Here is a 24941-nt window from a genome sequence, read left to right as displayed (position 1 = left end):
TGAAAGGTGGGATGATGGATAACTTAAGACTATGGGGCTAACATAGATATATTAATGTATGTTAAATGTATATAAACTTGTAACATATAAACTATATGAATTATATAGTCACCAATATATATAAAATATATAATGACAAAACACCTACCAAATACCAAGGGAGGTCTACTCAACATTCTGTAATAACATACCTGGTAACAGGATCCGAACATGAACAGACATATGTATGAATCATTGAGCCGATTCTGTACAGCCAGACAATCACAACACTCTAATCAAATTTACTCCAATAAGAAATAGAAATTCAATTTAAAAAGCAAACATAACTAAGGAGAAATAAACTTCTGGGGGCTTGTCCCAGCACATTCCACTCTAATCTACAACCTTGGAACACTACCTCCAGGAAGACTCTTTTGCACTAGTAACAAGAGTTGAGAACATAATGATGCTGCCGCCCTGTGGCTGTTTCCCACAACAGCAGCTTTAAACCAAGTGCTAATGTTTGCTTAATAGTCAGAAGGACTGCAGGGCTGTAAATGACACCTGCCCTCAAAAAATGCTCTGCGGTAGGGAATACGCAAGAAAATTCAACACATGACAAATTTTTCAAGAACTCAATAAGAAGAGGGAAGTTGTAGTCACTCTTTAAAAAAAAAGGAAAAGAAAAAAAAGGACATGCCTAAAGCTTAGTGTAAGGAATTATTAGCCATATGCAAATCCAATGTCCAAAAAGGTTTCAGCTCACACCAGTCAAATGACCATCAGCAAAAAGTCTACAAACTATAAATGCTGAAGGGGTTTTAGAGAACTCTGTACCTTCTAGCTTCTGGTGGGATGTAAAGTGGTAACAGCACTAACAAAAACTGAACGGAGCTGCTTTAAAAGGTAAAAACTGAGCTACCATATGATGCGGCAGGGCACCTTTTGGGCCTATAACCTAAGACCACCAGAATCGGAAAGACGGAGACTGGCAAATGTGCAGTGCAGCAATACTGAAATAGCCAAGACATGGAAGCAAAAAAAAGGTCCATAAACAGATGAATGGACAAAGAAAATGTGGTATATGGACAGAACGGAATAGTAGCTTCGTGAAAACAATGAACAATGCTGTTTTCAGGACTACAGATGAGCCTAGAAATAATCATATTAGGTTAAGTAAGTCAAGAGGGAATGACAAATATCCTATGATATCACGTATACATGTTATCTTAAGATTGTTACCAATGAACACATTTCCACAGAAAAAGACACTCACAGACTTATAAAACAAACTAATGGTTAGCCAAAATGAAAGGTGGGAGGATGGATAAATTAGGACTATGGGGCTAACATACATATACTAATGTATGTTAAATGTATATAAACTATATGAATTATATAGTCACCAATACATATAAAATATATAATGACAAAACACCTACCAAATACCAAGGGAGGTCTACTCAACATTCACTAACAACATACATGGTAACAGGATCTGAAGATGAACAGACATATGTGTGAATCATTGAGCAGATTCTGTACAGCCAGAAAACCACAACACTCTAATCAAATTTAGTACTATAAGAAATAGAAATTAAATTTAAAAAACAAACAGAAGTAAAGAGACATAAACTTCTGGGGACTTGTCTCAGCACATTCCTCTCTAATTGACAGCCTTGGAACACTACCTCCAGGAAGACTCTTTTGCACTAGTAACAAGAGTTGAGAACATAATAATGCTGCCGCCTTGTGGCTGTTCCCCACAACAGCAGCTTTAAACCAAGTGCTAATGGTTGCTTAATAGTCACAAGGACTGCAGGGCTGTAAATGACACCTGTCCTCAAAAAATGCCCTGGTGTCGGGAATAGGTAAGAAAATTCAACACATGACAAATGTTTCAAGAAGTCAATATGAAGAGGGAAGTTGTAGTCACTCTTTAAATAAAAAATGAAAAGAAAAGGACATGCCTAAAACTCAGTATAAGGAATTATTAGCCACATACAAATCCAACTTCCAAAAAGTTTCAGCTCACACCAGTCAAATGACCATCAGCACAAAGTCTACAAACGATAAATGCTAAAGGGCTTTTAGAGAACTCTGTACCTTCTAGCTGCTGGTGGAATGTAAAGTGGTAACAGCACTAACGAAAACTGAATGGACCTGCTTGAAAAGGTAAAAATTGAGCTACCAGATGATGCGGCAGGGCACCTTTTGGGCCTATAACCTAAGACCACAAGAATCGGAAAGACAGAGGCAGGCAAATGTCTAAGTCTGTATCTGTTACCATGTTACCATGTCTTTAACGAGGAAATGTCAGAACTGACTTATCAAAAAAAAAGTGTTTGTTTGTTTGTTTTAATTACAGTCACGGTGAGTAAGACGTAGCTCAGAATAGCTAATGTGACTTAGTGATTCTCTCATCAGGAAATACAGTTTCTACTTCCCTGTTTATTCTCCACATCCTGTAGTAAGCAGAGTTTCAATGAAAGATAAATCTACAGGGCGAAAAGAAAAGAAAACTTACATGTGTTGATAAGATCATTTTGACAGGTTGCACCACGTATGTCAGTGTTTCTGGGGATGGACACAAGCCAGAGCTCCTTACTCTGACATTTTCACTGATGTCATTCCCCTTGATCCTCAATTTGAAAGTGGATAAAAATATTTTCTATGTTTTCTTCTTTAAGGAATTAAATAAAGAATGCTTTCTAGACATGACTCTCTAATGATTTTCAGTCAGTGGTCATCAACGGAGGTAAAGCACAGAATCTCATCACCACAGAAGGGTGACATTCAGTCAGGTAAGAAAATTCTCCCCGAAATCAGAGCTTCATCTTTAACATGAAGTCAAAGGCTTTCACAGGTTCTTCATCACTCTGCACTCAGCCCTACCATATGGGATTGGCTCTGAGAATCTCACATCAGATGACTGACAAACATGGCATAGTACACTGATCTGGTACCAGATCCTACCTCTCTTAATGATCTCCTGCAGGGACATTGGAATATTCTAGGATATTTCCTGGAGCCCTCTACTCTATACAGGTACACTTCCAAGTAGAAACAGAAGCTTTGATTTTCACTGGGACCCCTGCTCTGTCCAACCAACCTCTCTAGAAATATGATGTTCTAATCTCTCCTGATTAGAACATTTCAAGGTCTCTCCCTGTGCTAATTTAGTAAAGAGAAAAGAGAAACAAGAAAGAGCAAACTATGCAGGGAGCAATATATAAGATTCCTTTACTTAATGTATTTACCTGATATACCCAAATATTGAGAAATATAGATTCATTTCATAATGGTCAAGAAAAGAGGAGGAGGAACCTCCATGCCAACAGTATATATAAAATGGAATCAATATTGCATAAGCTCCAGCTTAAGCTTAGCTACGAGGTACTAACTCTTCTCATAAAGAAGCAATAGTTCTCCATCATTTGAAGCACACTGAGGACTCAGACAGCTGGACACTGAGGGTGCAGTCTCCTCACTCGAATTCTGTACCTGCATCACAGAGCCATGAAATATTCCCAAAGAATTATTAAGGATGAGGTGGGGAGCCGAAATAAAAAAGATGAATCCATAGTCTGCCCTACCATCTGTTCTGCTGGATATTACCACCATCTTGGCCCAATATGACATTCCCACTTCTCTCTGGGCCTCCCTACTTTCTACCTCCATCCTCTCATTATATCTTACCTACACTTGGAAACGACTCTAGTTTTTCCACTTATCTTTATCAACAAGTAATCCAAATAGCAACTGTGTATATAAATCCTTAGAAACCTCAGGACTGACTCACTAATACATGACCTTCGAAGTCCACAGTTTTCCTAATTCCCTTTATTATTTTTTTCTAATTTCCATGTACTTACACTCTCAGGACCTCCACTGTTCTCAAGTTCGTCTTCCCTGCAAAATCTGTCAACCTAGACATAGACTTAAGTACCACCATCTAAATATCTCCTAGGGAATCCAGTTTTTAAAAAAGCCTCAGCAAGCCTTATGGACTTTATTAAAGACTCTTTAAGATAACCCATGGGAGATAGCAGTACACCCATAGATATCTATTTAATACACCCTCAGAGTAATTTTTTTTTATAAAGTCTCTTCTGGCCAATGAAGACTCTCAGTTCTTCTTCTTCAACATATGCAGGGTCTCACCCTTCTGATTACTCTCTGCTCTACCCCAGGTCCACTCCCTTTCCTGATATTACATTCTTTCCCAATTGTGTATGTTGGTAAAATCAAATAACATAAAATATAACATGTTAATTATTATAAAGTGCACCATTCAGTGATATTAAATACATTCATATTATTGGGCGATCAACATCACCATTTATCTTTCTAATTCTTTTCTACGTTTTAAAACTGTAACTCTGTATCCTTTCAACATAACTTTCCTTTTTGTTCCATAACCACCTGAAAAGCATCATTACCCTCCCAATTTCTATGGTTTTGACTACACTAAGTACCCCATATAATTGAAATAAGTAGTTGTATTGTTATGACTCACTTAAAGTCACAAAAAATGGCATTTTTGGTAGCTCAATTTCCTCAAGATTCATCCATGTTGTAGCATATTCCTAGATCTTTTCCTTCTTAAGGCTGAATAATATTGTGTTATATGGGTATACCACACTTTGCTTATCCAGGAACTAGTGGATGAACACTTAGGTTGCTTTCATATTTTAGCTACTGTGATTATTACTCCTCTAAACACTGGAGTACAAATATTTCTTTAAGACCCTGATTTCAATTCCTTTGGGTATACCTCATAGTAAAATTCTTGGATCATGTAGTAATTCTATTTTTCAATATCTGAAAAATTGCCATACTCTTTTGCAAAGCAGCTGTATCATTCTACATGCCCACTGTCATAGCACAATGGTTCCAACTCCCTCACATCCTCACCAGTACTTGTTTTCTGCTTGTGTATTTGTGTGTGTATGCATGCACACAAATATATAAACATGCATTTAGTGATATGGAGCATCTATTCAAGTGCTTAGTCATTTGTACATCTTTCTGAAGAACCATCTATTCAAGTCTTTTATCCATTTTTGAAACAGGGTGTTTGCTTTTTATTGAGGTATAGGAATTCTCTGTGTATTCTGAATAGAAATCTCTTGTCAGATACATGGCTTTCAAATATTTTCTCCCATCTTGTGGGTTGCCATTTTATTCCGTTTACATTTCTTTGATACACATTTTTTTTAAATTATGTACTGCACATTTTTAATTGTTTTGTTAGCTGTACCTTTGTTGTTCTGTTGTTTCATATTGAGGAAAACACTGCCAAATCCAATGTCATAAAGCCCTTGTCCTGTATCTTCTAATAAGACTTTTTATTTTATTAGGTCTTATAGTTAGTTTCTTGATACGTTTTCATTAATTTTTGCATATGATGTTAGGTATGGGTCCATCTTCCTACTTTTGCATGTTGACAACATGACTTCTCAGCACCATTTGTTGAAAATACTATCCTTTCTACTTTGAAAAGCCTTGGCAACGTGTCAAAAATCATATGGCCATATATCAGGGTTTATTTCTGGGTGTTCTATTCTATTCTATTGGTCTTGAATAAGGGAGAAAATAGTATAACCTATCCAGGTTGATGAAGAACATAAAGAAAGACCAGGACTGAGAATTAGGAGGGCAATATAAAACAGCAGGGAGTAAAAGACAGTGTGAGAGAAGGTCTTGTATTTGCGAGTTCATGGAAATAGGATCATGCTAAAACCACTAAACGCCTGACTTTGAACAATACGGTAAATGTGCTAGCAAGAAACATAACACTTACCCATCTCTGGGAAATATAGTATGGGCATAAAGATAAACTACACACAAATATATTAAACAGGGAAGGGTTTTCATGGTGTGAAAATATTGTGGGATTTGAAATACAATTCACTTCTGTTCTACCATTGTCTCTAAAATTTATGAAAGTGTATATACAAGCAATACCAATTCTAGTAATGTGCTTGACAGGTTTATATATGAACTCCAGCAGACCAGTAAATGTACATTCATACTAGGACTCTTCCCTAAACCAAAAAACAAAACTCAAAAACTGGAAAGACTAGAGTTCACTTTGTCAACACACATACAGATGCAATGATGGTTAACGGTCCAAAAACAGAAAGTGAGCATGGGTGCAAGAGGTTAATCCCCAGGCTGGGGTGGGGTGCAGAGTTTGAGGGTAACACAGGTCGAAAAGGCTTTTGTCCTATCCTTGATTTTTGAGGTATGGAAATTCACCGGCCACTACCTTCATTTCAAACTGAATGAATGCACTATTCAATTTCTTTAAACAGGCGAAGTAAACATGAGTGATAATAAATTTCAAACTGTCGCTAATCAAATAAGATACTAAGAAAAATTAAATAATGTGATTTAAGAAAGAAGTGGACAGATTGTCCAATATGGTAGCATTCAAAGACCCAGAGCTTGATGCCTCTCATGGGGACACCAAAGTCACAACAGTTTACAGAACAGCAATTGATGAAAAAGACCGGGACCTACCGTAAAAGATGTTTTACAGCTAAAGATATAAGGACGGCACCTCGACAAGACAGGAAGGAAGGGCAAAATCTCAATAGAGTCAAGACCCATACCACCAGGTGGGTGGCCCACAAATGGGAGAATAATTACAATTGCAGAGGTGCTCCCAGGTAGCAAGGGATATGAAGCCAACATCAGGCTCTCAAGCCCAGGGATCCTGTTCTGGAAAGAAGAGTTCCTAGAAAGTTGGGCTTTGAAGACCAGTAGTGCTTATTTTCCAGAGAGCCAGAGGGTTGTGGGAAATAGAGATTCCACTCTTAAAAGATGCTCACAAAATCCCACATGATCCGAGAATCAGAACAGAAGCAGTCAGTCATTTGAAAGGATCCCGGGTCACACCTACCTCCTGATCTTGGAGAGTCTCCCAGAGAGGCAAGAGGCAACTACAGCACAGCCTCAGGGACAGAGACACTGGCAGCAGCCATTCGGGGGAGCTCCTTCTACCTCGTGGACACTGGTACCAGCAAGCATAATTTTAGAATCTTCTCTCTATCTTTTTAGCCTCAGGACCTACCCCTACCCATTTCCACCAAACTAGAGACACAAGTACTAGGATGCTGCAGGCCAAGCAACTAACTGAGCAGGGGCATAGCGCCACCCACCGGCAAACAGGCTGCCTTCAGACCCTCTCAATGCACAGCTGCCCCTGGACATGGGCCCAGCCACCAAAAGCCCCAGGACCAGCCTCCTCAGTGGACAGGCACCAGCCCCAGAGTCCCTGGCCCCTCTGACAAGTGAGTCTACTCTGGCCTTGGAGTCAGCCTCACCATTGGCAGGTGATAACTGCACAGGGACTGGATGGAGCTTGGACCTACCCAACAGCAAACCTGCTCTAGCATTGGGATCAGCCTCATACACCAACAGGCACACACCAGCTCCAGGAATACCACAGCCCAGCAGCCTGTGTGACCAGAACACTCACTTGCAGGCCAGAAGCAGCCATGGACTCAGCTGGGTCCTGACCCTGCCCATCAGAATGCCAACACAAGATTAGGGACACCCCAGACCCTGCAGATAGCTGTGTCAGGAACAGTGATCCAACACCAACTCTGCAACTCCTGGGCCCTGCAGCCAGAACTCAGGACCTGTCTCTTCCTCCCAGTAGCCAGCATAGCCCCAGGACCAGTGACTGGGCACTAACCCTGATATCACATGGACTGCAGTTCTACCCATAAGTGAACCAGCACTAGATTTGGTGTCCCCCAGAGTTGTGCAGCCAGCTGCCTTATGATTTAGTCTCACCAAGCAGCACAGACAGCCTCCATACAAGGCAGAGCCTGGCAAACAAGCAGCCTGGGGGCAGCCAAGCCTACCAGACCACCCACAGTAGTCAGCCCACCACAACAGAAGAGCCCAAGCAGCCCACATAGGGGGTACACCTAGAACATATAGTTCTAGTGACCAGGGGACACTGGGTTGCTGGGACACATAGGACCTCTCCTACAAAAGGCCACTTCTCCAAGGTCAGGAAATGTAACGAACCTACTACATACATAGCAATAAAAACAGCAAGTTAAGAAAAATGAGGTGACACAGAAACACGATCCAAATGAAGGAACAAGATAAGAACTCAGAAGAAGATCTAAGTGAAGTGGAGATAGCCAATCTGCTCAAGAAAGAGTTCAAGGTAATGACGGTAAAGATGATCAGAGAACTCAGGAGAAGAATGGACGACCAGAGCAAGAAGTTAGAAGTTTTTTTAAAAAGAGTTAGACCATTAAAGAACAACAAAACAGAGATGACGAATGCAATAACTGAAATGAAAAATACACTAAAAGGAAACTACTGTAGACTAAATGATACAGAGGAATGAATCAGAAAACTGAAGGACAGAGTACTGGCAATCACTGAAGATGAACGGTAAAACAATAGATTAAAATGAAAAGAGGAAAGTTGAACAGACTTGTGAAACAACATCAAGTGTACTAATATTTGCATTATACAGGTCCCAGAAGCAAAAGGGAAGAGAAAGCAGTGTAGAATCTACCTGAAGACATACGAGCTGAAACCTTCCATAACCTGGGAAAGAAAACAGACATCCAAGGCCAGTAAACACAGTAAGGCCAAAACAGGATCAACCCAAAGAGGACCACACCAAGACTCACTGTAATTAAAATGGCAAAAAAAATAAAGATAAAAAGACACTATTAAAAGGAGCAAAGGAAAAGCAACAAGTTACAAACATGGGAACTTGCATAAAGTTATCAGCTGACATTTCAGGATAACCTCTGCATGCCAGAAGGGAGTGGCACGGTATATTTAAAGTCATGGAAGGGAAAAGCCCATAACCAAAAATACTCTACCCAGCAAGGCTCTCCTTCAGACTTGATGGAGAGATCTAAAGTTTTACAGAGAAGCAAAACTAAAAGAGCTCAGCATCGCCAAACCAGCTTTATGAGAAATCTTAAGGGGGCTTTTCTAAGTGAAAAAGAAAAGGCCACGACTGAAACATAAAAATTAGGAAAGGAAATTTACTAAAGGAAAAACCTCATTGCTTAAGGCAAATATTCAACAGAGGTAGTAAATCAACCATGTACACAGCTAATAGGAAGGATGAAAGAAAACAGAAATAAAACCATCTATATTCACAATAAGAAGTTAAGGGACACACAAAACAAGTAGATGTAAAATATAAGGTCAAATTCAGTAACTGTGGGGGAGGAGGGTAACAATGCATGGTTGGTAGTGTCCATGTGAAATTAAGAGCTCAGCAACTTAAATAATCACACACATACACACTCACACAAAACTGAAAGAAATCCAAACATAATATTAAAGATAGTCCTCACGTCACAGATGAAGGGAATAAACGGGGAAGAAAGGAACACTGAAGAAATTAAAGAGGGATTCTAAAAATACCCAAGACAAATGAAAATGAACACACAATGATCCAAAATCTATGGGACACAGCCAACGCAGTTCACGGGGGAAGTTACAGTGATACAAGCTTATTCTTAGGAAACAAGAAAAATATCAAATAAACAACCTAACACTACACCTGAAGGAATTAGAAAAAGAAGAAAAAACAAAACCCAAAGTTGTCAGAAAGAAAAATTAAGAAAACTATACCATATGCAATCACATCGAAAAGAATAAGAGGGCTTCCCTGGTGGCGCAGTGGTTGAGAATCTGCCTGCCAATGCAGGGGACACGGGTTCGAGCCCTGGTCTGGGAAGATCCCACATGCCATGGAGCAACTGGGCCCGTGAGCCACAATTACTGAGCCTGCGCGTCTGGAGCCTGTGCTCCGCAACAAGGGAGGCAGCGATGGTGAGAGGCCCGCGCACCACAATGAAGAGTGGTCCCCATTTGCCGCAACTAGAGAAAGCCCTCGCACAGAAACGAAGACTCAACACAGTCATAAATAAATAAATAAATAAATAAATAAATAAAAGAACGTGAATTTCTTTAAAAAAAGAATAAGATACCTAGGAATAAACACACCTAAGCAGGTAAAAGACATGTGCTCAGGGCTTCCCTGGTGGCGCAGTGGTTAAGAGTCTGCCTGCCAATGCAGGGGACACGGGTTCGAGCCCTGGTCTGGGAAGATCCCACATTCCGCGGAACAGCTGGGCCCGTGAGCCACAACTACTGAGCCTGCGCGTCTGGAGCCTGTGCTCCGCAACAGGAGAGGCCGCAATAGTGAGAGGCCCACGCATCGCGATGAAGAGTGGCCCCCGCTTGCCGCGGCTGGAGAAAGCCCTCGCACAGAAACGAAGACCCAACACAGCCAAAATATAAATAATAAATAAGTAATAAATAAATTAAAGAAATCACTATAAAAAAAAAGACGTGCTCAGAAATCTATCAGCCATTGGTGAAAGAAGTTGAAGGCAACACAAAAAGATGGAAAAACATAGCATGTGCATGGACTGGAAGAATTAATACTCTTAAAATAACCATACTACCAAAGACAGTCTACAGATTTAATGCAATCCCTATCAGAATACCAAAGCATTTGCACAGAACTTGAAAAAGTAATTTTAAAATTTGTATAGAAACACAAAGGCCCCAAATAGCCAAACAATCTTGAGAAAGAACAGAGCTGGAGGCATCACGCACCTTGACTTCAGACTATACTGCAAAGTGACAGTAATCAGAGAGAATCGTACCAGAGCAAAAACAGACACAAAGATCACTGGAAGAGAACAGCGATCCCATAAATAAGCCCACACACTTATATTTAATTGATTTATGACAAAGCAGGCAATATGGAGAAAAAACTGTCTCTTCAATAAGTGGTACTAGGAAAACTGGTCAGCTACATGGAAAAGAATAAAATTAGATTATTTTAGAACACCATATATAAAATAAATGCAAAACTGAATAGACACCTAAATGTAGGACCAGAAACCATAAAACCCCTAAAGGAAAATATAGAACATTCTTCAACATAAATGATAGCAACAGTTTTAGGTTCAATCTACTAAGGCAAATGAAACAAAAGCAAAAATAAACAAATGGGACTTCACTAAACTTAAAAGATTTTGCACAGCAAAGGAAACCAAAGACAAAATGAAAAGACAACCTGCTGAAGGAGAGAAAATATTTGCACATGATAAGAGGTTAACACCAAAAAGATGACTAAGCAAGGGTTCATAGCTAAACTACAGAAAGAGCACATACAACTCAATATCAAAAAAACACCCAAAATCTTTTTTTTTAAAAAATGAGAAGACCTAAATAGACACTTTTCCAAGGAAAATATACAGATAGACAGCCAGAACTCACAAAGATGCTAAACATAGCTAATCGGCAGTAAAATGCAAATCAAAACTATGAGATATATCACCTCAGTCTTGTCAGAATGGCTGTCATCAAAAAGATCACAAATAACAAAGGTTAGTGAGGATGTGGAGAAAGGGAAACTCTTGTACACTCTTGATGTGAATGTGAATTAGTGCAGCTACTGTGGAAAGCAGAATGGAGGTTCCACAAAAAACTAAAAATAGAACTACCATAATATCCAGCAGTTTCACTCTTGGGTATATCAGAAGAAAACAAAAACACTATTTCAAAAAAATAACTGCACCCCAATGTTCAAAACAGTGTTATTTGCCATAGCCAAGATATAGAGTCAAACTAAGTGTTCATCAATAGCTTAGTGGATAAAAAAGATTTTTTATGATGACTTCAGCAAAAAATAAAATTTTGCCATTTGCAATAACATGGATGGACTTGGAGGGTATTATGCTTAGTAAAATAAGCTGCAGAGAAAACAAGCATGGTATGTTATGAGAAAACAAGCATGGTATGTTATCACTTACACATGGCATCTGAAAAATTGAATACAACAACAACAACCAAAAAACAGACTCACAGATTAAAAAACAGACTAGTGGTTACCAGCAGGGAGAGATAGGGTGGAGGAGCAAAATAGTGGTAGGAGATTTTGAGGTACAATCCACTATGTATAAAATCAATAATCTACAGTGGTGTACTGTATAGCATGGGGAATATAGCCACTCTTTTATAATAACTATAAATGGAGAAGAAGCTAAACATTTATGAATCACTGTTGTACCTCTGAAACTAATATAATAATGTAAATTAACTATAGATCAATAAAATATAAAGTAAGAAACAATAAAGGGGAGACAGATTATTAGATAGAAATCAATTAAATAAACACAAGTTTTGGAAATCAGGAATTAAAACACAACATGTAAGACACAACATTGGCATTTAAAGTGTACAATCTATTCATTTAAAAGAAATCATTTAAGTGGTAAAAAATGGTACCCATTCTCACAATTTTGTATATCTAGGATAAATTATTATCTACAAAAATATGTTACAAATATTCACTCAAAAAGAAAGAGAAAATTTGGATAAACCCATTTTAGTATACAAATTTAATATCAAAGTCTCTAGGTAAAATTGATTTGAATAAGTTCTGTTAGCCACTTCTAGTTTCTTTGTGATGTAAAATCTTTTAAAGCATAAAAATCAGCCTTTCTACATTATACCACTAGACATACATGGAAGTTAAAAGAAATGAGAAGACAGAACAATCAACCAGGAAGGTGAATTTACTGAGAAACAGTCATTCGTTCTCCCTCCTCCTTTTCTTTTCCTCCTTTTCCAGGTCTCTTTCGGTTCCAATCAAGAGAAGTCTTGAGAGTTCTGAGAATATTTCTTTGACGGCTTCAAATCACCATACCTACATCCTCTGACACAACTACACACACGGGAACAAAAATAAACCTCTGCTATCTACTCATGTAGGAGGGATTCATGCAAAATTAACTCCTACATGGAGACCAACAGGTGAGTTTTCTACCTGTTCTTTATAATGTCCTTCCATTATAGTAAATCCCACACATTATGAGGCAGAAGTGGTTACGTGAGCTTTTCCTTCAAGTCAAAAATCTTGCATTCATTTCAAGCACCTGGTGATCATAGGGTACAGCCAGGGAAGGTGCCATCCCCCCTGGGGGTGGGGGGTGGCGGTGAATGGGCTCCCACACCCATGCACCTCCTGATGTACAGATTCTGGAGAAAAGAAGGGCGATCATACCGCAGTCAGCCTGTCAGGCTGTCGGGCCACTGGGCGACCGGACCAGCCTGGAAGGGTCCCATCAGCTGCTGAAAGCAAAACTCTGTCCCCCCCCTGTGACGTCAGGCAATTTGGGCCAGAGAGTCAGAGGATAATCAAATCAGAGAGTCAGAGGACAATCAGAGGTAATCAACTCCTCCTCTCTGCTCACCTCCTTGGGGTTACAGCAACCCCATCTCCAAACCCAAATCTGACCCTGGAGTGCCAAACTGGGAGTGGCAGGTGGGCTCTGCCCGTGCTTCAGCGCCCTCTGGAGGTTGTCTGCTCTAAAGGCAACTCTCAGCCCTTCCTTCTCCTTCCCTAGTCATGGGGGCTGCCTTGGTCTCCTGCAGCTGCTGGCCTGATTTCATTCTTCTTTTTTCTCCAATTACAATGAAGTGTCTTACAGAAGTTTGGAATCTCTTGAAGAAGGAAGATCTTTTAGTCAATACACCTTAACTGTGAGAAGTTGGTATCAAGAATGAACCTGAAATACTGTATTTTTCTCCTGATGATTCCAAGGAGAGACAGCACAAGTTTTCTAAATCATAAGAAGAACCAAGGTAAATATGATATTCTGAGCCAGAGATGAAAAAGCAGTTTCTAGCACCCCTTCCTCATGTCATTTAACTGGGATTTAAATCAAACAACTGCCACTGGATTTTAAATCACATGACCCAACTTTAAATCAATCAGCTGCTTCCCTGTAACTCACGTGACTTGGCTTTGAATAGTAAGAAATGCAGAGGTATAAAAAGGATGTTCTGAACAATAAATGGAAAAACAACATTTTAGAAAGTTTTTTTCTTTTCGAATGGACCATTCATTGCCTACAGAATAAAGGATTCTCTTGTGGATTTCTTGAACTGTAAACACATACAATGTCTCCGTTGGCTTGATTGACTTAGATTTGGGTTTTTTTGTTGTTGCTATTGTTAACATATTTCTTGGAGTATAATTACTTTACCTTGTTGTGTTAGCTTCTGCTGTATAACAAAGTGAATCAACTATTCGTATACATATATTCCCATATCCTCTCCCTCTTGTGTCTCCCTCCCACCTTCCCTAACCCACCCCTCTAGGTGGTCACAAAGCACTGAGCTGATCTCCCTGTGCTATATGCAGCTGCTTCCCAATAGGTATCTATTTCACCTTTGGTAGTGTATATATGTCCATGCCACTCCCTCACTTCATCCCAGCTTACCCTTACCCCTCCCTGTGTCCTTAAGTCCATTCTCTACATCTACGTCTTTATTCCTCTGCAGCGACTCCTGCTAGGGATGGATACTTCCTTTTATGCTCAAGGAAATCCCCTAGTTTGAATATGATTTGAGTTTGATCCTGTGAAACCATCAGAACTTCCCACCAGAGATAAATGAGGAGATTCTGGCCTTTATTAGTATGCACGATGAACACGGGTGTCCTGGCTGTACTTGCCAACCCTCCTATTTACCTACCTATTTTTATCCACCTTCCTCCCTGTGAGTACCTTTGACCAACCCTGAGCTCAGACTCCTGACCTATTCCAGTGACTTTGTCAGTCTTTCTTTAAAAATGGACAGGTAATGAAATGAAATTGACCTAGAAGCAGCAGCTCAGTAAGGGAAATAAAATCATCAGAAGTTATCTAATCACAGCCACAGCCATCCAGGGCTCTGTCTTATCTCCTGGGTCATAAGAATGGTACCTTCCTAAACTTGAAGGACATCCCATCAAATAAGCAAAAGTGTTGCTCACCTCTGGCTCTTGGAGGGATTGCTAGGCAATCTACACAGTGTATACTAACTGCAAAACACTGTCATGGTTTTGAAACACCTATGATCCAGGAAAGCTTTTTGGGGTGCATGGGGAAGGTTTCTTTTAGACATCAAGCAAAAAATAAATCACCAAGCTCTTTGAGCACAGGGGTTCTTAAGAGGGCAGTAGAAGGAAGGAATGGGCAGAAAAGATGATCTCCAATGAAGTTAAGGAAATTTTTCCAAAAGAGTAGGATTTAGTCTCAGTTTAAGGAGAACACTTTTAAATAGCTGGGACAGCTCCAAACTGCAGTTTAGGGAACGAGTGCTTCAAAAGAACAGTGCTTTAAAAGTCCTGGCAAGGCAGCAAGAGGATGAAGAGTTGGTTTTGCATAGTTTTGAACACAGGAGTAAAGAAGCAGAGGCATCTCTGACTAAAAGGCCCTGAGATCCTATGGCATCAATGCGTCAGTTGCAGGGGCAGGGGTGTGGGGGGCGATATTTCTCTCAATGTCTCCCAGGGCAGCCACCCCTCCCTACCCTAACCCCCAGTCCCTTCACCCTTCCTCCCTCCACTGTTGGGTCCCCAGGGACAGCACTTCTTACGCTGGAGTGCTCAGGCACCATTTCTGCAGTCTGGATTCTTCCTGGAGCCTGGCAAGTTCTGGGACAGGAAGACAGGTCTGCAAGCCCGCTGTGGTGCAGTCGGACCTGGAGGCCTGGAGAGGAACTGGAGCCCTGAAGCCCACCCACGTCCTTGAAGCCGAGGGAGGAACACATCCTCCTAACAGTACTTCTCAGGGGTCAGCATGCTCCCCACCCGATGGTGATCCATACTCACTTGAGGCAGCAAGCACTGCCTCTAACTGGCCCCCTCGATTCCGCCTTAAGGGTCCTCGCACATGTGTGATAGCGCAGGCCCCGGATCTCTTTAGTCAGCTGAGGCCAGTGCTGCCGGGATCCCTCCAGTCCCATCCCCCAGCCCCTCCCTCTCGGACTGTATGTAACAGAAGAAAGAGCACAGAGGAATAGGCTGAATCAAGGGATCTGGGAGCCTGGGTATGAGTTTGAAGACCGAGAACCTAAGGCGCAATTACATATTACTGAAAACTCTTGTGGGGTGTGTGAGGGGAGGTTAGGGGGCTGAGAGGCTGAGTCGACCTGGTGAGTCCAGCCCCAGGACACCACACAGCCCTGCCCCCCTTTCCTTGCCATCAGACAAGGGTGACGCAACTCCAGCTGGGACTCTGCACTTCCCCCTCCCTGATTCTCCAGAAGAGCAGGTGGCCCCCCTCTGAGGGCAGGGGCAAGACCACAGACCAAGTCCCCCTGCACTAAGGCACTACTGGAAGCTCTTCCTGAAAAGCAGTCCTGCCTTGGAGCGAACCCGTGTACCGCCAAAGCTGGTCTCGTCCTGCAGCTGAGGGACGCAGGCTTTAAGTCAGCTGCCTTGGCTTTAAATCAATCAGTTCCCCCTTTAAGTCAGGTGACCTGATTTTAAATCCCTGTGTGCCCCTCAAGCCAGCAACTTCAAAAGTTGGGAACTTCACTTTGATCCCAGCACCTCACACACAGCTGAATGCACACTGTAGTCACCCCCAACCCTGGCTTAGAGGCAGGATATAAGGTAAGGGGATGGGCGTGCACACATGGTGATGAGGGTGTACTTCATGTACCAGAAGGGTCCAGGTACTCTGGGCACAGCAAGCAGTGCACGATACAGCAGCTCCCTGGCAAAGCTGGTGATGCACAGGGGGAGCAGGCACACCCAGGCATTCAGAGGTTCCAGGGCGGGAGCTGGGGCACAGCCAGCCGGGAGGGTGTGAAAGCGGAGGATCTGAGCCTTCTGGTGAAAGGCAGACACAGAATATGGATGAGAAACAAAGACCAGATGAAACATGGATTTGAAAAACACACCATGCTCTTGAAATTGGGGTGGGGGGCACCCCAGATTTGAGTCTTCTTACTCCCCAGTAGCTAGTGCTTTGGCATTTGCCCAATTACTTATAAAATGTGACTGATAATATCTAACCCATAGAATACAGCATTTGGAGTGGTTTGCGTGTTTATGTTTCTATAGGGGAATAAACTTTTCTACAAGAAAAATGTATATTTTCTGAAATAAATTAAAACCCCTTTTTAAAAAGTACCGTATCGGACTTCCCTGGTGGCGCAGTGGTTAAGAATCTGCCTGCCAAGGCAGGGGACCTGGGCTCGAGTCCTGGTCAGGGAAGATCCCAAATGCTGCGGAGCAGCTAAGCCCATGCGCCACAACTACTGAGCCTGGAGGCCACAACTACTGAAGCCTGCGCGCCTAAAGCTGGTGCTCCACAACAAGCGCAACAAGAGAATCCACCGCAATGAGAAGCCCACGCACCGCAACAAACAATAACCCCCGCTCCCTGCAACTAGAGAAAGCCCACACGCAGCAACGAAGACCAAACGCAGCCAAAAATAATTAAATTAATTTTTTTTAAAACTACTATATCCTTCTATACATCTTCTTGGGGAAGAACAGAGGGAAGGAGTGGGAGAGTGAGAAAGACCAATACTTAGTGCACATCCCGGATGCAGGTGCTCTGCTGGCTCAGATAGTTTTATCCCCACTTTACAAAGGAGGAAGTAAGCTCAGAGAGGTTTAGTAATTTTCCCAAAGCCAAACAGCTATTGAGTGGCAGAACCAGGATCTGAACCAAATCTGTAACCTTCAAAGCCTAAGCCCTCATCACACCAAAACTCAATTAATATTTACATTTATCGAATTACATTGCAACCTGGGGAGTTCTTGGCACAGTCCTGAATAAGAGTGAGAAAGAAAGAAATAGCGTTGTTCATCCAGTCAACCAAATTTTTTTTTAATGCTATTCTTGTCTGCTTACATTCTTTTTATTTATGTATGTATGTATGTATGTATGGCTGTGTTGGGTCTTCGTTTCTGTGCGAGGGCTTTCTCTAGTTGTGGCAAGCGGGGGCCACTCTTCATCGCGGTGCACGGGCCTCTCACTATCGTGGCCTCTCGTTGCCAAGCACAGGCTCCAGACACGCAGGCTCAGTAATTGTGGCTCACAGGCCGAGTTGCTCTGCGGCATGTGGGATCTTCCCAGACCAGGGCTCGAACCCGCGTCCCCTGCATTGGCAGGCAGATTCTCAACCACCGCACCACCAGGGAAGCCCAACCAAAATTTTTGAAGCAGCTGCTAGATGCCTGGCCCTGTTTGGAGTTCAGCAGTGATCAAGACAGGAAGAGTCCTACTTTCATGAACCATGTAGTGGGGAGGAGAGAGAGGTGCAACTTGGGTGAGGGATTTCACCTTGCTGGGCCTCTGTTTTCTCATCTGGAAAATGGGATGGGTGTTTCTCATTTTCTGGGATTGTCCACCCCTCACATTCTCTGATTCCATAAGAAGCATTTGTTTTCCTGTTTTTTAAAATTCAATCAGGCCATGAGCTGTGATGAATGTCGTTAGCTGCTCCCCAAATCACTCTATTTCCACCCATTTCCTGTGATCAGGTCTATCCCCCAACATGACTCAAAATCAATCAAGTCACAGAAGCTAAGGGGCAACCAGCAGAAGAATTCCAACCCTGGCTTCTCAGGAGCTCTGCGGTCTACCTGGCCAGGTAAACTTCACGCACCTGGCACAAGGTGGCCATCCCTGGTTTCACATCAACATGATCTCAGGCACAAACCTCCTTGTTTTTCCATCTTTTCTTTAAGTTACTTGCTGAAACAACTGCACAAATATGAAAAAGATATAAAAATCAGGCATCCTCTGCCCTCACTGCCTACTAATAAATGATTTTCTGCCACTTTAATGATAAAGATACAATATTTCAGCATTCCGCTGCCCTTATTATTTTTCATTTTGTTGATATTTCTACTGAATACATCTTTCAATATTTTAACAATGGAACATATATTTAGGTTGTTCCACACACAGCCTTTGGTGGTAAGGGTTTTGTTGTTATATTTCTATTATGTTTCCTTTAAAAATAATTATCCTGTTTAAATGGATTATGTCAACTTTATAGGCATTTTTTATATGATACTGATGAAATTAATACATAGAGGGCAGTAGTACAAATTGATTGGAATTGAGAGTCTCTATTAGCACAGTTAAATATAAATATTATATATATATATATATATATATATATATATATATATATATATATATATATATATATATATGCCAAATTACATGCTGAGTGAGATTCTCCTACTCTTTTTCACTCTCTGCCCCTCAAGCCTGTAAGAAATGGAATATTTCTTGCCATATCAGTAAAAAAAGGATGTCACAGACATCAGCACTTGCAGCCCTCCAGTGTGAGCCAGCAGGCCCTGAGGAACTCAGGATATGCAAATACAGAATGCTGGCCCCAGCGAGCTGAGGTGCATATCAAAGGAATGATTTCAGTGAGCCCAGACGCTTGCATCTTCCCATACAAAGAAAAGCGCTACATTCCTCACCTTGGGAGAGCTGGTTTTCCTTAGTTAACAATCACCTTTTGATGTTCCCCATTACCTGCGCCATTCCCCTCCCCTGTCCCCTCCCCCCAGTACTTTAGCTCAGGGAGGAAGGAGCGCAGAGAGACTCGGCTGAACAAGGGACCTCCGAGCCTGGGGATGCGTTTTCAGCTGCTTTCCCCGCAGTCAGGAGGAGGGGCGCTGACGCTCCAACCGGACCCTGCGCCTCCCTTTCCCCGTTTCCCCTCAGGACGCTCAGGCCGACCCACTCCCCACGCCCACCAGGCCCCGCGAGCCAGGCCGAGGGCAGGGGCGAGAGGAGGGACCGAAGTTCCCCGGGACCAGAACGCTGGGGGCCGCTCTTTCTGCACAGCAGCGGCGGGTGGCAGCGAACCCCTGCCCCTCAGAAGCTGGTCTTGCACTGACGCCCGGGCACCAGACCAGGAGGAGGGTTGGCGCCCACTTACCCGGCCCGCGATCCCCAGGACTGTCGCGGCTTTGGCCGCCGGGGCCCCTCCAGAGCCGGCAGCCTCAGTGAGGCCGCCCTCCCTTCGGGCTCCGGGGCACTTCAGTGACGGCGGAGGGAAGAGACCCCGAGCCGGGAGTTCCAGCTCTGCGGAAACGCGGGATCCGTTCTGGGCGAGGAGGTGGGACCGCTCTGCCCCCAGGCCTTCCGGGAGGGAGGGTGGCGCCGGGGGAGAAGCCGCCTGGAGCCTCCAGGAGCCCTTCTGGGGGTCCTGGAGGGGCGGCCCGGCCTGGGGGGCCGGCCCACTGTGGCCGCAGCCCAGGCCTTTTTCCTGGAATCCTACACAAGAAAGAAAGATACACAGTCTATAGTAAATATTCACAAATGATTGTTGCTGCTGTGCTTACTATTCTATTAAAGGTGTAAAATCCATAAAACACTTTAAGTTCAAAGTTAAATATGAATTTTTACCTTTCTAATTATGTCTCTGCTATTCCCAACTGTGGTTAATGAATCAGAGACTGTGGCATCACTAGTTAAAAATGAGCTTGAGGAAAAAACAGAACTCAGGCCCACCAGACCTACTGAATCACGATCTGCACTTTTAAAATCTCCCCAGTGTACTTGTGTACCCATGAATAGTTGAAAGGTACATTTCTACCTCGACATGTCTTTTCTGTCTGAGAAATACACACATTTTATCCAGTTTGATATAAATAAAACACTCAAAAATGCATATGCCTGTGTTGAAACCATCATTCTATCATTTCTTTTCCAGATAAGTATAGTCTCTACACTGGTTTTGTGGATCACATGCCATACTCTTTTCTTGTAGTTACAAATAAGGTAGAGAAAGTTACTTTGTAAATATATATATATTAGTGGATAATTGAAGACAGTCTTCTATAATTAAAACCAGTTCTCTTAACTTGCTGTTTTCTTCTTGGGTCACATTATGAACTCTTCCCATGGCCACATGGCATGTGTACTTTTAATTTCAGGGACTGCTGCCATTCCAGGATGTGGCCATAGATTTCTCTCAAGAGGAGTGACAATGCCTGGACCAAGATCAATGGGAATTCTACAGGGGTGTGATGTTAGAGAAGTATAGGAACCTGCTCTCCTTGGGTGAGGATACCTTCCTTCCAGAATTCCTTTTCCAACCACAGGGTTTAGAGTCCTTCATTTGTAGAATGTCTCCTGGAATCTTCTGCTTCCTACAATAGGGTTTCAGATTGCAATGTTTCAGGAAAGACTGGGAGTTTGTGGGTATAATTTATCTTATTCTTTTAAAATCGCAGCCTCCCTTTTAATATACTTTGTAACTGCTTGGGATGTGTCTATATGAACTGTGTATTATATGCTTCTGTTATAGTCCTTACAATATTTTTTTGTCTTATTTTCTGTAACAATTTTCCATGGATTCTTTGGGCTTAAGGTATATTAAAAGGGAGACTGCGATTCTGGGACTTCCCTGGTGATGCAGTGGTTAGGATTTCGCCTGCCAATGCAGGGGACCCTGTTCGATCCCCGGTCTGGGAATTTCCCACGTGCCACGGAGCAACTAAGCCAGTGGGCCACAACTACTGAGCCTGCGTGCCACAAGTACTGAAGCCGGTGTGCCTTGAGCCCGTGCGCCATTTATTTTTTGGAGAATAAAACTGCCTCTGAGTGATTAAAATCTAGACCAGCTAGTCAAAATGCTTTATCACCTGTTCTTCTAAACCACTGATCAACGGAACAAGTTTTACTAGGGATAACAGAGTAATTGTATTCTGGAGTTCATATCAGCAATATGTTTTATGACCTTGATGCTGGATCACGACATTTCAATGGTATAACTGCTATTAATTGTCTGTTTGTTCAACGATTAAAGTCTCACGTGATCTGAGTTCAGACTGGAGTCATCCTGGTTGGTTTCTGTCTATTGCAGATTTCTTCCAGTATGAAAGGACAAGAGCAATACGGCTTACTTTACAAAATGTCTTCAAACTAAATGATGATATAATCTACATTCAGTTAATTTATACATACCCTACTGTAGAACAGGGTTTGTTACGGTGGCAGAGCCCGGTAATTAGGTAAAACTGAAACATTTATCTGCAGTGGTTCAAGTTCTCTTCCTAAGAATATATTTATAATCAACATTCTTTCACAAAGTACCCAATTTAATTCACCATAGCATTCCTCATATTAACTAAATGGAGAATCCTAGGCTATATACAAATCCAGAAAGGGCCAAAAGTCATCAGCCCCTATGGATTATTACAACCCATTACTGAGACATTCAAATTATTTATTAAAGAACCACCATGACCATCAACATCATCAATTTATATATTATTGCCCCAATGCTAGCCTTAACCCTGGCTCTCACAACATGAATTCCTCTTCCCATATCTTATCCACTAATTGATATAAATGTAGGCATACTATTTATATTAGCCATATCAAGCCTAGCCATTTATTCCATCCTCTGATCTGGTTGAGCTTCAGATTCAAAATACTCACTCACTGGAGCTCTACGGACAGTAGCACAGACAATCTCATATGAAGTCTTGCTGGCAGTTATTCTATTCTCAGTCCTAATGCTAAATGGATCATTTACACTTTCAACAGTAATTATTACACAAGAACACCTATGACTAATTTTCTCCTGACCCCTACCCAGAATTTGATTATCTCCGCAGTAGCAGAAATCCAATGAAGCCCCACTTGATTTAACAGAAGTAGAATCAAAACCTGTCTATGTCTTCAATGTAGAAAATGTAGCAGGCCCATTCACCCCGTCCTTCCTAGAGAATATGTCAATTTCCTTATAATAAACATTTCCACAACATTCTATTTTTAGGAGCATTCGACAATCCCTACGTGCCAGAATTATATACAGCCCAAGTCATCATTAAAACACATCTAACAATCTCCTTTCGATGAATTCGAGCATCCTACCCACAATTTTGATATGATCAACGTATACATCTCTTATAAAAAATCTTTTTACTACTAACATTAGCCCTATGTATATGAGAGTTTTCACTACCTGTCATCATACCAGGCAACCCACAGCAAACTTAAGAAATATGTTTGACTAAAGAGTTACTTTGATAAAGTAAATGATAGAGGTTTAAATGCGCTTATTCCTGGAATTGAACTTATTTCTAAGAATTTTACATTCTCCATGCTACCACATTACACCACAATGCTATATAGTAAGGTTCTCTAAGAAAGCTTCAAGGCCCATACCCCCAAAATATTGTTGTATATCCTTCCTGTACTAATAAACTCTCATTGTTTTTTACTATCATTCTACTGACCATTATTTCAGGAAATATAATTGTAGTAACAAGCTCACACTGGTTAATGGTATCCCCATTCTAATAAAAAACATGAACCCATAAGCTACAGAAGCATCCAACAAATATTTTCTAAAACAATACACCACATCAATACTACTTATAATGGCTATTATCATTAATCTAATATACTCTGGTCAAAGAACACAATGGATTACAAAAATCTTTAATCCAGCAGCATCCACTATCATGACAATCGTCCTTGTCACAAAAGTAGGACATTCCCCATTTCACTTCTGAGTGCCCGAAGTAACTCAAGGCATTCCATGAACAGCAGGCCTGATGCTATCAACATGACAAAATTGCACCCCTATCAGTTTTATACCACATGTCACCATCCATCAACCTAAACATACTGTTAATCATAGTGATATTATAAATCATAGTTGGACGCTGAGGCAGACTTAGCCATACTCACCTGGAAAAAATTACAGCCTCCTCATCAGTTGCCCATATAGGATGAATAACAGCTATTATAATGTATATTCCAAGTATAACAATCCTAAACATACTAATTTATATCATAACAACACTATCTTCTTCCTATTTATACCCAGATCATGTACTACAAGGGTATCATTATCACACACATGAGATAAAACACCTCCCATCAGGATCCTTATCCTCAGCATTATAGTGTCATTAGGAGGTCGCCCACCATTATCAGGGTTTTGACCCAAATGAATAATTATCCAAGAGATAACAAAAATGATAACATCATTCTACCAACACTAATAGCCATCACAGCAGTCCTCAGCATATACTTCTACTTGCAGCTAACATAACCCACATCACTAACTATATTCCCTTCATTAAACAACACAAAAGTACAACAATTTGAACATACAAAACAAATAACTTTCCTATCATTACTCATCATAATAGCCACACGATTACTACCCATAACACCCATCCTATCAGTGCTGGACTAGGAATTTAGGTTAGCTTAGACCAAGAGCTTTCAAAACCCTAAACAAGTACAATTTACTTAATTTCTAAAAATAAGGACTGCAGGACTTTCTCCTATATCAATTGAATGCAAAGCAAACACTGTAATTAAGCCAAATCCTTACGAGATTGATGAGTTTTAACCCCAGGAAATTTTAGTTAACAGGCAAATCCTCTAGTCAACTGGCTTCAATCTACTTCTCCTCCCTTTGAGAAAGAAAAAAGAAGAAAAAAAAAGGCAGGAAAATCACCGGCAGAATTGAAGCTGCTTCTCTCAAGTTACAATTCAATCTGTTGATTCACCACAGGGTTTGCCAGAAAGAGGGCTCAATCTCTGTCTTTAGATTTACAGTCGAATGCTAGCTCAGTCATTTTACCTCTGTTCATACACTGCTGATTATTTTCAACAAATCACAAAGATATCGGCATTTTATCTTTACTATTTGGTGCTTGAGCTGGAGTAGCAGGCAGCGCCTTAAGTATATTAATCCTGGCTGACCTATGCTAACCTGGAGCGCTACTTGGAGATGCCCAAATCTGTAAGGTAGTCATAACAGTCCCTGCACTTGTAATAATTTTCTTTATAGTTGTACCCATTATGATTTCAGGATTTGAAAACTGACTTGGGCCACTAATAACTGGGGCACCTGAGGTAGCATTTCCCCCAGTACATCATATAAACTTTTGACTACTTCCCCCATCATTCTTACTCTTACTCATATCACCAATAGTAGAAGCTGGTTCTGGTACAAGTGGAACCCTATATTCAGCTCTAGCCTGCAATCTGGCCCATGAAGGAGCCTCTGTCGATCTAACCATTTTCTCCTTACATTTAGCAGGTGTCTCTTCAATTCTTGGTGCTATTACTTTTATTACTATAGTCTTT

The 24941-nt window shown here is 41.5% G+C and overlaps 1 pseudogene across 1 annotated transcript in view; it reads right to left on the bottom strand.

Moving 5' to 3' along the window:
- Positions 1-394: 394 nt before the first annotated feature.
- Positions 395-24941, bottom strand: part of LOC309650468 — a 99503-nt pseudogene continuing 74956 nt past the window's right edge. The window contains exon 4 of the transcript in view: positions 395-1477. The product of the transcript in view is annotated as an uncharacterized misc_RNA (transcript). The remainder of the gene's footprint in view (positions 1478-24941) is intronic.

This window comes from Balaenoptera physalus, assembly GCF_965194825.1.
Source record: "Balaenoptera physalus genome assembly, contig: SUPER_1_unloc_22, whole genome shotgun sequence".
NCBI classification, from domain to species: Eukaryota; Metazoa; Chordata; class Mammalia; order Artiodactyla; family Balaenopteridae; genus Balaenoptera; species Balaenoptera physalus.
Note: the sequence above shows the minus strand (reverse complement) of the source record. Positions and strands in the feature narration are given on the sequence as shown.